The sequence below is a fragment of the Erpetoichthys calabaricus genome, chromosome 9 (genome assembly GCF_900747795.2).
Source record: "Erpetoichthys calabaricus chromosome 9, fErpCal1.3, whole genome shotgun sequence".
In the NCBI taxonomy this organism is placed as follows: Eukaryota; Metazoa; Chordata; class Cladistia; order Polypteriformes; family Polypteridae; genus Erpetoichthys; species Erpetoichthys calabaricus.
This window is the reverse complement of record NC_041402.2, coordinates 193,857,399-193,868,338: the sequence shown is the minus strand read 5'-3', so window position 1 is coordinate 193,868,338 and position 10,940 is coordinate 193,857,399. Positions and strand designations below refer to the sequence as shown.

Sequence of the window (10,940 nt, the reverse complement as noted above, 5' to 3'; positions counted from 1 at the left end):
ATAGATAGATAGATAGATAGATAGATAGATAGATAGATAGATAGATAGATAGATAGATAGATAGATAGATAGATAGATAGATAGTGAGATAGATAGATAGATATATAGATAGATAGATAGATAGATACATGTATATGAAAGGCACTATATAATATAGATAGATAGATAGATAGATAGATAGATAGATAGATAGATAGAAAGAAAGACACTATATAATAGATAGAGATAGATATATAGATAGAGTAGATAGATAGATAGTATGTGAAAGGCACTATATAATAGATAGATAGATAGATAGATAGATAGATAGATAGATAGATAGATAGATAGATAGATATGAACGGCGCTATATAATAAATAGATCGACCTTTACTTGTCACGAGCGGGAGATGCAGTATTTTACAGGAGACCGATAAATATGACAGCGTGGGTGAAGCAGCACGTAAGCGCAGGACTTCAGCGTTTGAATGTTTTGGCCAGCGGGAGCCCGTGGGACGCATGCTCAGTGTGAAGGAGTTTAACTCGGGCAGCTCTCGGCCGCTCCAGTTCACCTCACTTGAGGTGGAGGAGAACGAGGAAGAGGAGGAGGCGGAGCTAAATGGGTCTTTTAGTCTCCTCGCCCAATCACGCGCGGCACAGTGAAGCGGTTTCTTTGCAGGTGTGTTGACCGGCGAGTCTAACAAATTAAAGCTGCCGCGCGTCCGCTGCGCTTCAAATCTGCGCCTCTGATGTCTGCAAGAGCTGATTGCGGAGTTTAGTTCATGGTTGACGCACACAGAATCTTTTCTAAGTTTCTGCTTTCAAGTGTAATTTGCGAGGCCGCGCGTGAGGCGCACTTCTTCTTTTCGTTTGTCCCCCAGATGGTTGGCCGCTTTTCAAAGGTAAGGATGAAGGTGACCGGTGTATTTTAAGGTGTGTAAATAAATTAAGCCGGGGGGATTAATTTATTTATTTGTGCGGTTCAGGGTCTAGAAACTGACCAGTGAAAATCCCCTTAAAGTGTTGAACACATGGAGGGTTAAATATCGTCCATCAAATAATGGACGGGCCAAGACCCATAATCCGAAAACTACTTCAGGGTCTCCTCACAACGGCTAAACCCGCGCAGTGCCCCTCAAAGATCCTGCTGAAAGAACACTCCCCACCAGGGATTAATATAGTGTGAGTGAGTGAGTGAGTGTACAGAAATAAAATACTCCGTTCATTGGAGAGTAAGAGCGACCCATCTTATATCCCAATGGTCGTCTTCCGCTTTTAGTCCTTGGATAAATTCGAATGTGCCCCGAAAGCAACGCACGTTGACCATTGCAGAAGCTAAGGAGGAGGACGTTGGAGGCATCCGCTGATCGGCTCCTATTCTAAAATGAACTAACGGGGTTGTTTTTAATACAACTTAAACTCTTCTTGTTTGATATTACGTCGTTTTTTAAAGAAAAGCCAAGCAAAATGACACATTTTATTGGCTAACTAAAAAGATTACAATATGCAAGCTATCGAACTCGTATTGTAATCTTTTTAGTTAGCCAATAAAAGGTGTCATTTTTGCTTGGCTTTTCTCTACATTCATAATGGCTAACACGGTACAACACCCTAGTACTAACAGTCGTTTTTAAAGTAATTCTCGTATGCCTCATTAATACAATTGTCTTTATCCACCTATTTTGATGGTAAACTTGCTCAAAATCAACACTAATACTTTAATAAGGTGTCAGTTTTCACCGTTTCCAATTACGTTGATTTCACCTAAACCGGTTTGAGGCGCGCGTCTCTTCTATATTTGCATAAAGCCCCGCCCCTTCTGTTCCACTGTGGGAGCGCCACGCCTCTGTGCCAGTTGCTAAGAGAGTTCTCGTAGGTGGCCGTCCCTTCAGCTAGCGGGTGCACTGGAACAACAGGTTTGGAAAAAGAGAGATGGATGGGTGGTCCGTCAGTCGTTTTCTAACCTGGCAATGCCAGAATGGGGTCAAGGGGCTTAATTGTTTGGGTAGTGTGCTGGAGCCCATCCTAGTTAGCATAGGACACAAGCCAGGACTGGACACCAGTTCATCATTATAATATACACACACACGCATTCACCCCTGCCCCCAATTACACACACAGGCCAATTTAGGTTTGCCAATGCACTTAACCTGCATATCTTTGAACAGTGGAAGGAAACCTGAGCACCAGCAGGTAACCCCCACTCTGTTTTGGAGATTTTTCTTTAAGGTTGCAATCGGCTTTTTTCTTTTCTTTTTTTCAAGTGAGGTGTGAGATTTCTCTCTTTACCGCCCCTTGCCCCCATTTCAAATTGTTTCTGCGAGAAATAATCTACTAGTCGGACGCTGAAATCGCCAAGGAACTGCCCACCTATCGGGTTAATCACATTACAGTGTGTGCGCACCGAAGGGCATTTTTAATACTCGCCGTCTGCACGCCAACGTTAAGAGTGGGCCGCATGAAGCGACTGGGTGTCTGCGCACTTCCATAATTTAAAGCAAGTTCGACTCTCAAAGTCGCTTGGGGGACCTGTGGGGGTCTTAAACAGGCTGTGGCCAGAATTGAGGGTCAGTAATTTAGAAGTTTTTAAAGCGGGGCAACAACTAGCCCAGCGTTTCTGCTGCTTTGCAGTAAGGAGAATGTGGAAGATTAGGGTTCGCTTCCCGGTTCCTCCCTGTGTGGATAGCGCTTTGAGTACTGAGAAAAGCGCTATAGAAATGTGATGAATTATTATTATTATTATTTATTTAAGTATTTGCGACCCGAGTTTTCATAACCGTTTTAATCGCGCCCCCTAACGTTTCTTTGAAAGGAGCCCACTAATACCAATTTGTTCTTTTTTTAATTGATATATCGTAGATGCATATTTTATACCTACTTTTATCGACATTTATCTAACTCTAGATTTATTTTTCTAGCATCATAATGTAGTTTAAGTTAATTTGTTTTGGTTTCAATATGTATTTATCATATTTTCGATTTTTTTTTTCACATCTTCGCCCCCCCCCCCCCCCCTTTTTTTTTTTTTTGTTACTTCGCGCCCCCCTAGTGGGACCCGCCCCACAGTTTGAGGACCACTGAACTAAGAACTTCTTGCGCTCCATCCACGTTTCCGCTTTTCTTTGGCAGTGAAGACGATCCCCGGCTGGCGTTTTCACGTCGTCTGCCGGCACTAAAACCACCGACGGCGTAACTGGGGTCGCTTTTCGCCTGCGTTGGGTTAGCGCACGGAAGAGGACGTGTCCTCCATGCTTGACGTTCATTAGCAGCGCACGATTTACACAGAAAAGCCACAACAGCAAATTTGAAAAAACAAAAAAAAATTTGGTTTGGATTGCCGATGAGATGGAATTGTTATCGAAACGCACGAGTAAAAACATTTTCTCGGCCACTTTGCTTGTGACGAGCATAGACATGCACTGTGTGTGCACAATTGAGTATTTTGACCATAGCTATATAAATGTAATTATTTTGTCGTCATTTTTATGTGTATATTCCAACCCCCAGCTGTATAAACTTGAATGCTTATTGGATTTCAGCATGTCAGGTGATGTGTTTGTGTAATGAGGGAGGGTGTGGCCTAAGGAGATTGACACCTTATATCATTGAGTGCCCAACTATTAGGCAGCTTGTTTTCCACGTGCGAAATGGGCCAAAAAAGTGACTTGACTGACTCTGAAAAGTCAAAAGTTGTAAAAAGTCTTTCAGAAGGATGCAGCACTCTGATGGTTCTCTGATCACACCCCCAAAATCAAAACGTTTTGTTGCAAATAGTCAACAGGGTCGCAAGAAAAGAAACGGGGCGGGGCGGGGTTGGGTGAGAGACGCAAATTAGATTTGAAAAGAATCAAACGTGAAGCTACCAGGAACCCGTTATCCTCCAGTGCTGTCATATTCCAGAAGTGCAACCTACCTGGAGTGCCCAGAAGTACAAGGTGTTCAGAGACCTGGCCAAGGTAAGGGGGGGCAGAAACCCGACCACCGCTGAACTAGAAACAGAAGTTGAAATGTCCGGACTGGGCCAAGAAATATCTGAAGACAGATTGTTTTCAAAGGTTTTATGGACTGATGAGATGAGAGGGACTCTTGACGGACCAGATGGATGGGCCCGTGGATCAGTGACGGGCACAGAGCTCCGCTTTGACTCCGATGCCAGTAAGGTGGGGTACTGCTATGGGCTGTTTTTTTTTTTATATATATATATATATAAAGATGAGCTAGTTGGACCTTTTTCGTGTTGAAGATGAACTCCCAAACCTACTGCCAGTGTTTAGAAGACGCTTTGTTTTAAGAGGCGGAGTGGTGGCTCTGAGGCTAGGGATCTGCACTGGCAATTGGAAGGTTGCCGGTTCGAATCTCGTAAAATGCCAAAAGGGACTCTGCTCTGTTGGGCCCTTAAGCACGGAAGGCCCTAACCTGCAATTGCTAAGCGCTTTGAGTAGTGAGAAAAGCTCAATATAAATGCAAATAATAAAATAATAAAACAGTGATACAGGATAAAGTCTACATCGTTCAAGAAGACCATGCTTTTTATGCAGGCCAATGCTCCATCGCTTGCACTGAAGTACTCCACTGTGTGGCTACCCAGTAAAGGCCTTAAAGATGACAGAATAATGACATGCCCCCCCCCCCCCCCCCCATCTGACCTAAACCCTACTGAGAACTTGTGGGCCCTTCTTAAACGTGAGATTTACGGGAAGGAAAACAATACACCTCTCTGAAGAGAGTCTGGAGGCTGTGGTCACTGCTGCACAAAAAGTTGATCGTCAAACCAATGAAGAAACTGACCGACGCCATGAACAGAAGGCTTATGACTGTTATTGAAAAAAATAGGGGGCGCTATATTGGTCACTGATTTTTTTTTTAATTTTATTTGTAAATTGGGTGGTGCAGTGGGTAGCGCTGCTGCCTCGCAGTTAGGAGACTCAGGTTCGCTTCCTCCCTACGTGGCATGTTCTCCCCGTGTCTGCGTGGGTTTCATCCCACAGTCCAAAGACATGCAGGTTGGGTGGATTGGCGATCCTAAATTGTCCCTAGTGTGTGTGCCCTGTGGTGGGCTGGCACCCTGCCCAGGGTTTGTTTCCTGCCTTGTGCCCTGTGTTGGCTGAGAGTGGCACCAGCAGACCACTGTGACCCTGTAGTTGGGATATAGTGGGTTTGATAATGGATGGATGGATAAACGGACAATAACTTTATATAATGTTAACGTTTTACCCCCCCCGGGTGGAATTGAAGAGTCGCATAGTGTGGGGGAGGAACGATCTCCTCAGTCTGTCGCTGAAGCTGCTCCTCTGTCTGGAGATGATCCTGTTCAGTGGATGCAGTGGATTCTCCATAATTGATAGGAGTCTGCTCAGTGCCCGTCGCTCTGCCACAGATGTCAAACTGTCCAGCTCCATGCCTACAATAGAGCCTGCCTTCCTCACCAGTTTGTCCAGGCGTGAGGCGTCCCTCTTCTTTATGCTGCTTCCCCAGCACACCACCGCGTAGAAGAGGGCGCTCGCCACAACCGCCTGATAGAACATCTGCAGCATCTTATTGCAGATATTGAAGGACGCCAGCCTTGTAAGGAAGTATAGTTGGCTCTGTCCTCTCTCGCACAGACCATCAGTATTGGCAGTCCAGTCCAGTTTATCATCCAGCTGCACTCCCAGGTATTTATAGATCTGCACAGTCACCTCTGATGATCACGGGGTCCATGAGGGGCCTGGTGGTCCTAAAATCCACCACCAGCTCCTTGGTTTTGCTGGTGTTCAGTTGTAGGTGGTTTGAGTCGCACCATTTAACAAAGTCCTTGATTAGGTTCCTATACTACTCCTGATGCAGCCCACGATAGCATTGTCGTCCGCGAACTTTTGCATGTGGCAGGACTCAGAGTTGTATTGGAAGTCTGATGGCTGAACAGGACCAGAGAAAGTCCAGTCACCTGTGGCGCTCCTGTGCTGCTGACCACAATGTCAGACCTGCAGTTCCCGAGACGCACATACTGAGGTCTGTCTGTAAGATAGTCCACGATCCGTGCCACCAGGTATGAATGCATAGCTTTGCTAGCTTAGCGTGGCGTAGCTAAAGTTAAGGTTCTAAAACGGGATATCCTAATGGCCAAATATAATCAAAACAATTGTTCAGCTTTACCTATGAAATGTAATCCCTGCGTTCAGCGGTTTGTACAATCCCAAGCAGCACATGCGTCAGGCATCTTTATCCACTACTTCACTCCACAGCAGTGCCACTTGCAATATGGCAGCGACATTAGCGTACGATACTCCTGGTCATGCAGCGTCTGGTAATTCTATGTCTGTGGTGACGAACGGGGTCCAATCGGGGAACGGTCACATGATATGCACGAGCCAATCAGTGGGCGATTAGTCCAATTTGACACCACAGCCTCGAGCTGGCGGTTTCAGAATCGTGAGACTCGGGAGGGCGTCTTCAAATGAAAATGCTGTGGTGTGGACGTCGCCTTTAAATGGAAGGGTGGGCAGCCAAGTGACAATCGCGTGATGTCCCGTTTTTCTACTTGGTTTACTGTAGTTTTACAGTTTTTAACATCAAGTGTGTACTGTGGTGCTTGAATTTGTCCCCGTCTCTAATCCCAACACCAATTATTCCCGCTAGTTTAGGCCATTCATTTGTGTTTGTCCTGTAGATGCACATCAATATTGTCATTTGGTTGAGTAACACATTCTTTATATGACATACAGTCGTGGCCACTTTATTAGGTAGACCTTGCTAGTACCTGGTTGGACCCCCTTTTCACCTTCAGAACTGCGGTAATTCTTCATGGCAAAGATTGGAAACGTTCCTCTGGGATTCTGGTCCACATTGACATGATGGCATCACTCAGTTGCTGCCGATTTGTCGGCGGCACGTCCATGATGTGAATCTTCTGTTCCAGCACATTCAAAGGTTTCTTTATGGGATTGAGATCTGGTGGCTGTGGAGGCCATTTGAGTCCAGTGAACTCCTTGTCATGTTTAAGAAACCAGTTTGAGATGATTTGAGTTTTGTGACATGGCTGGTTATCCTGCTGAAAGGAGCCATTAAAAGGTGGGCACCCTGTGGTCATGAAGGGATGGACATGGTCAACAACAATACTCAAGTAGGCTGTGGCATTTTAACGATGCTCAGTTGGTACAAAGGGGCCCAAAGTGTGACAAGAAAATAAACCCCCACCATTACGACACCAGCTTGAAGCGTTGATACAAGGTGGGAGGGATCCAGGCTTTCATTTTGGTGATGACACATCCTGACCCGACCATCCAAATGTCGCAGCAGAAATCGAGATTCGTCAGACGAGGTGACGCTTTTCCAATCTTCTGTTGTTCACTTTTGGTGAGCCCATGTAAATTTTAGCCTCCGTTGCCTGTTCTTAGCTGACAGGAGTGTCACCCAGGTGGTCTCCTGCTGCTGTAGCCCCCCCCATCTGCTTTAAGGTTCGACATGTTGTGCGTTCAGAGCTGCTCATCTGCATACCTCGCTTGTAACGAGTGCTTGAGTTCCTGTTGACTTTCTATCCGCTCGGATCAGTCTGGCCATTCTCCTCTGGCATCATAAGAGATGTGCCCTCACTGGGTATTTTCCCTTTTTCTGACCACTCTGTAAACCCAAGAGATGGCTGTGTGTGAAAATCCCAGCAGATCAGCAGTTTCTGAAATACTCTGACCAGCCCATCTGGCCACCTTCAAAGTCCCTTCAGTCGCCTTTCTTCCAGCATTTGAACCTCGGCAGGTGGTCTTGAAGATGTCTACAGGCTGAAATGCATTCGGCTGCTTCCATGTGGTTGGCTGATGAGATATTTGCATTAATAAGCAGTTGATCAGGTGTACCTAATAAAGTGGCCGGTGGGTGTATTTGTAGGTTGGCGCTTCCCCCACTTCCGTGGAGTTGGGATCCATCAATGTTGCCCAGTGGGTGCCGTCCAGTCTCGACTTTCTGAGGTTTAGTGATTCCTTGGTGTTTGGTGGCCGTGTTGCGTATTCCACCTCGAAGTTCTTCACTGTCTGATGATTCTTTTCCCACCTCCCGATGTTTTTCTAGACCCCCAGTCAGATCCTTCTCATGAAGTCCATGACTCAATATGCACGTTAATGCTTTGAATTTAACAATATGGTGACTGTTACAGCGGTCCTGGACCCCGTGGAGCCATCCTTTTAGATAAGTGGATTAAAGATGCAAACCACCTAGACCCGCTGGTGTCTCGGCAATGGAGAACCTAAACGGGCCCACCAGTTACGGCCCTCAAAAAGGTGAGGGAAGGTTCTACAGTGGAGGAGTTTTTCTTCTTGCTGTTAATTTCTTCTCCCTCATTTTATGTTACAGGCTCCATGGACCTCGTGAAGGAGCAGTCAAGCAAACCCCCTGCAAGGGAGAAGACTACCGCCAAGGTGCATACTGCCAGTGATCGACATGTCCTGGCCGTCATTCCAGCAGCGGCTCTGTGCGGTTTTCATTTTTGCCTTTTTTTTTATCCTTTTTGTTTTCTTTCAAACTGAATGGCACCTGCCGAGCTTCATATGGGCAAAAAGGCAACCCGCCAAGTATCTGCTGTTTTCGTCGTATTACGACGATCGAGAAAACCTCAACGGGCAGATGAAGGGCGGGGCTGCGATTCGACTGATTGGACTTGTGGATGGTGATCACTGGGTCGATGACGGAGATCGACTTTTGTGCCACGTGAGGTGTGAGAGTGGCATGCGTTCCACTGAGGCCCTCCCCTCCGCCTTCAACTCTCTGCCCATATGGCGTTATGGACTGGCACACTTCCTCTGCGGGCCACCCGTGTGATTCTTCTAACTTCACCTGGGTGAAGGTGAGTCGAAGTCTTGAGGACCCTCGTCTGCAGTCACCCTGAAACTCCTCAACACCAGGCGGAGCAGACCCGCACAGCCCCGGCCCGGACTCGTCGTCTGCGTTCCCACTCTCTCCAAGAATTATAACGTCTCTGAGCTCGTCCAGTCTTTGGAGATGTTCAGACTGCTGGGGGCCGAGAAGGTGATCCTTTACAAAGATGGCTGCACGCACAAATCCAGAAGGTATCTGGACTACTACTACAAGGAAGGGTTTCTGAAGGTTTTCAACCTGACGGGAGATTCGTTCTTCATCCCATCCAAAAGGTGGGATTACCCAAAGCTGCAGGGGGGCTTCCCTGACTTAAAGTTGGTTGTGGCGCTCAACGATTGCCTCTACAGGACCATGTACTCCAAAGGTTTGTGGTGGTCCACGGTTTGGATAAACTGTTCCTGCCAAAGCAGTTCTAAGAATTGGACCGATCTCGAGTGTCCTCCCTCAGATCTGCATACCCTGAAGGTGACATTTTCAGCTTTCTAACCAATCCTTTCACGATGAGCGGCTTCTATGGGATCGTGAACCCCCAAGTCATCGTCCAGGTCGCTGACGATTCGGTCTTGGAGCACAGCGGGAAGTGGGTGGACCTGCGGGGAGAAGTCTTTACGTGCGACACCAGGGATTTGCTCCAGCTGCTTCAGGAGGACGAAAGGCTCGATTATTACAATCTCTCCCTGTTGGAGAATGTGAATAATGTCCTGAGGAAAGGTGAGTTATGGAGATGAATTGGGAATCCAAGCCACGCTTTGTGGAACTGAAGCCTCCATTTGGTTCTTCGCAGCCGCTGCTTGTTGTCTTTCTTATTAAATGGAGTTAAGCAGATGCTCTTCCGTCCTTCCTTTCAGAAATGCTTCACGTCCTTTCAGCTCCTCGATTATCTGTTTGGGTGACGTGTTCACACTGCAAGGCCGAGACCGAGTCTGATTTGGTGTTTTGTTTTTTTCTCTCCTCTGCCCTCCCCGATTCTGGTTTCTGGTGTACAGTAATCCCTCCTCCATCGCGGGGTTGCGTTCCAGAGCCACCCCGCGAAATAAGAAAATCTGCGAAGTAGAAAACCATATGTTTATATGGTTATTTTTATCTATTTATTTTAAGTCCTTATAAACTCTCCCACATGGTTTATAAACATTCCCCGTACAGTTATACAGCATAACCCCTTTATATTCTTAGTTATTAGGTAAGATTCGTTGAAATTATGTATGTAAACAGTTTATATACTACTCACAAACATACATATCGTATGTCATTGAGGAGTTTTATTTAATACGTAATACAGTTTTAAACATATTGTAATTGAGTAGGTAATATAAAAATACGTGAAAAATCTATAACGTAAATGCTGTACATAAACCAAAATGTTACTTTAAAGATACTTTAGATCCATCCATCCATTCATTTTCCAACCTGCTGAATCCGAACACCAGGGTCACGGGGGTCTGCTGGAGCCCAATCCCAGCCAACACAGGGCACAAGGCAGGAACCAATCCAGGGCAGGGTGCCAACCCACCGACAGGACACACACAAACGCACCCAACACCAATCACACACTAGGGCCAATTTCGAATCGCCAATCCACCTAACCTGGCATGTCTTTGGACTGTGGGAAGAAACCGGAGCGCCCGGAGGAAAACCCACGCAGACACGGGGAGAACATGCAAACTCCACGCAGGGAGGACCCGGGAAGCGAACCCAGGTCCCCAGATCTCCCAACTGCGAGGCAGCAGCGCTACCACTGTGCCACCGTGCTGCCCAGATACTGTAGAGCATCTCCGATATCATATTTGTTACAGCCATTACGATAGACAGGCCACCGGCAATAAATACCTACAATGCAAGGAAAAAAATTGTGTAAATGTGTGCAGTTACAATAAACGTACATACATGTACTAAATACGTAGAAAAATAGTTTTGGGTACTCGCCAACTTGTCAGATAACGATGACACTTACTGCACTGTCACAGCTGTTCTAAAGGAGCCTCTTCAGGCGACTGTGTAGCACCGCCGTTGTCTTCTTCCACTGAAGGCGTACTAGGCAGTGTTTTACATGTAATGAACATCGTGATGGGCAGTTGCTGGGGCTGCTTTTTCATATTCACTTTCGTGGCGCCGTCAAG

The 10,940-nt window shown here is 46.4% G+C and overlaps 1 long non-coding RNA gene across 1 annotated transcript; it reads left to right on the top strand.

Annotated features, from left to right (window-relative positions):
* The first annotated feature begins 599 nt into the window (after nt 1–599).
* Nucleotides 600–8,725, top strand: LOC114657289 (uncharacterized). Its single transcript, XR_007935915.1, has 2 exons — nt 600–881; nt 8,302–8,725. It is a non-coding gene; the product is annotated as an uncharacterized LOC114657289 (long non-coding RNA).
* The last annotated feature ends 2,215 nt before the right edge of the window (nt 8,726–10,940 follow it).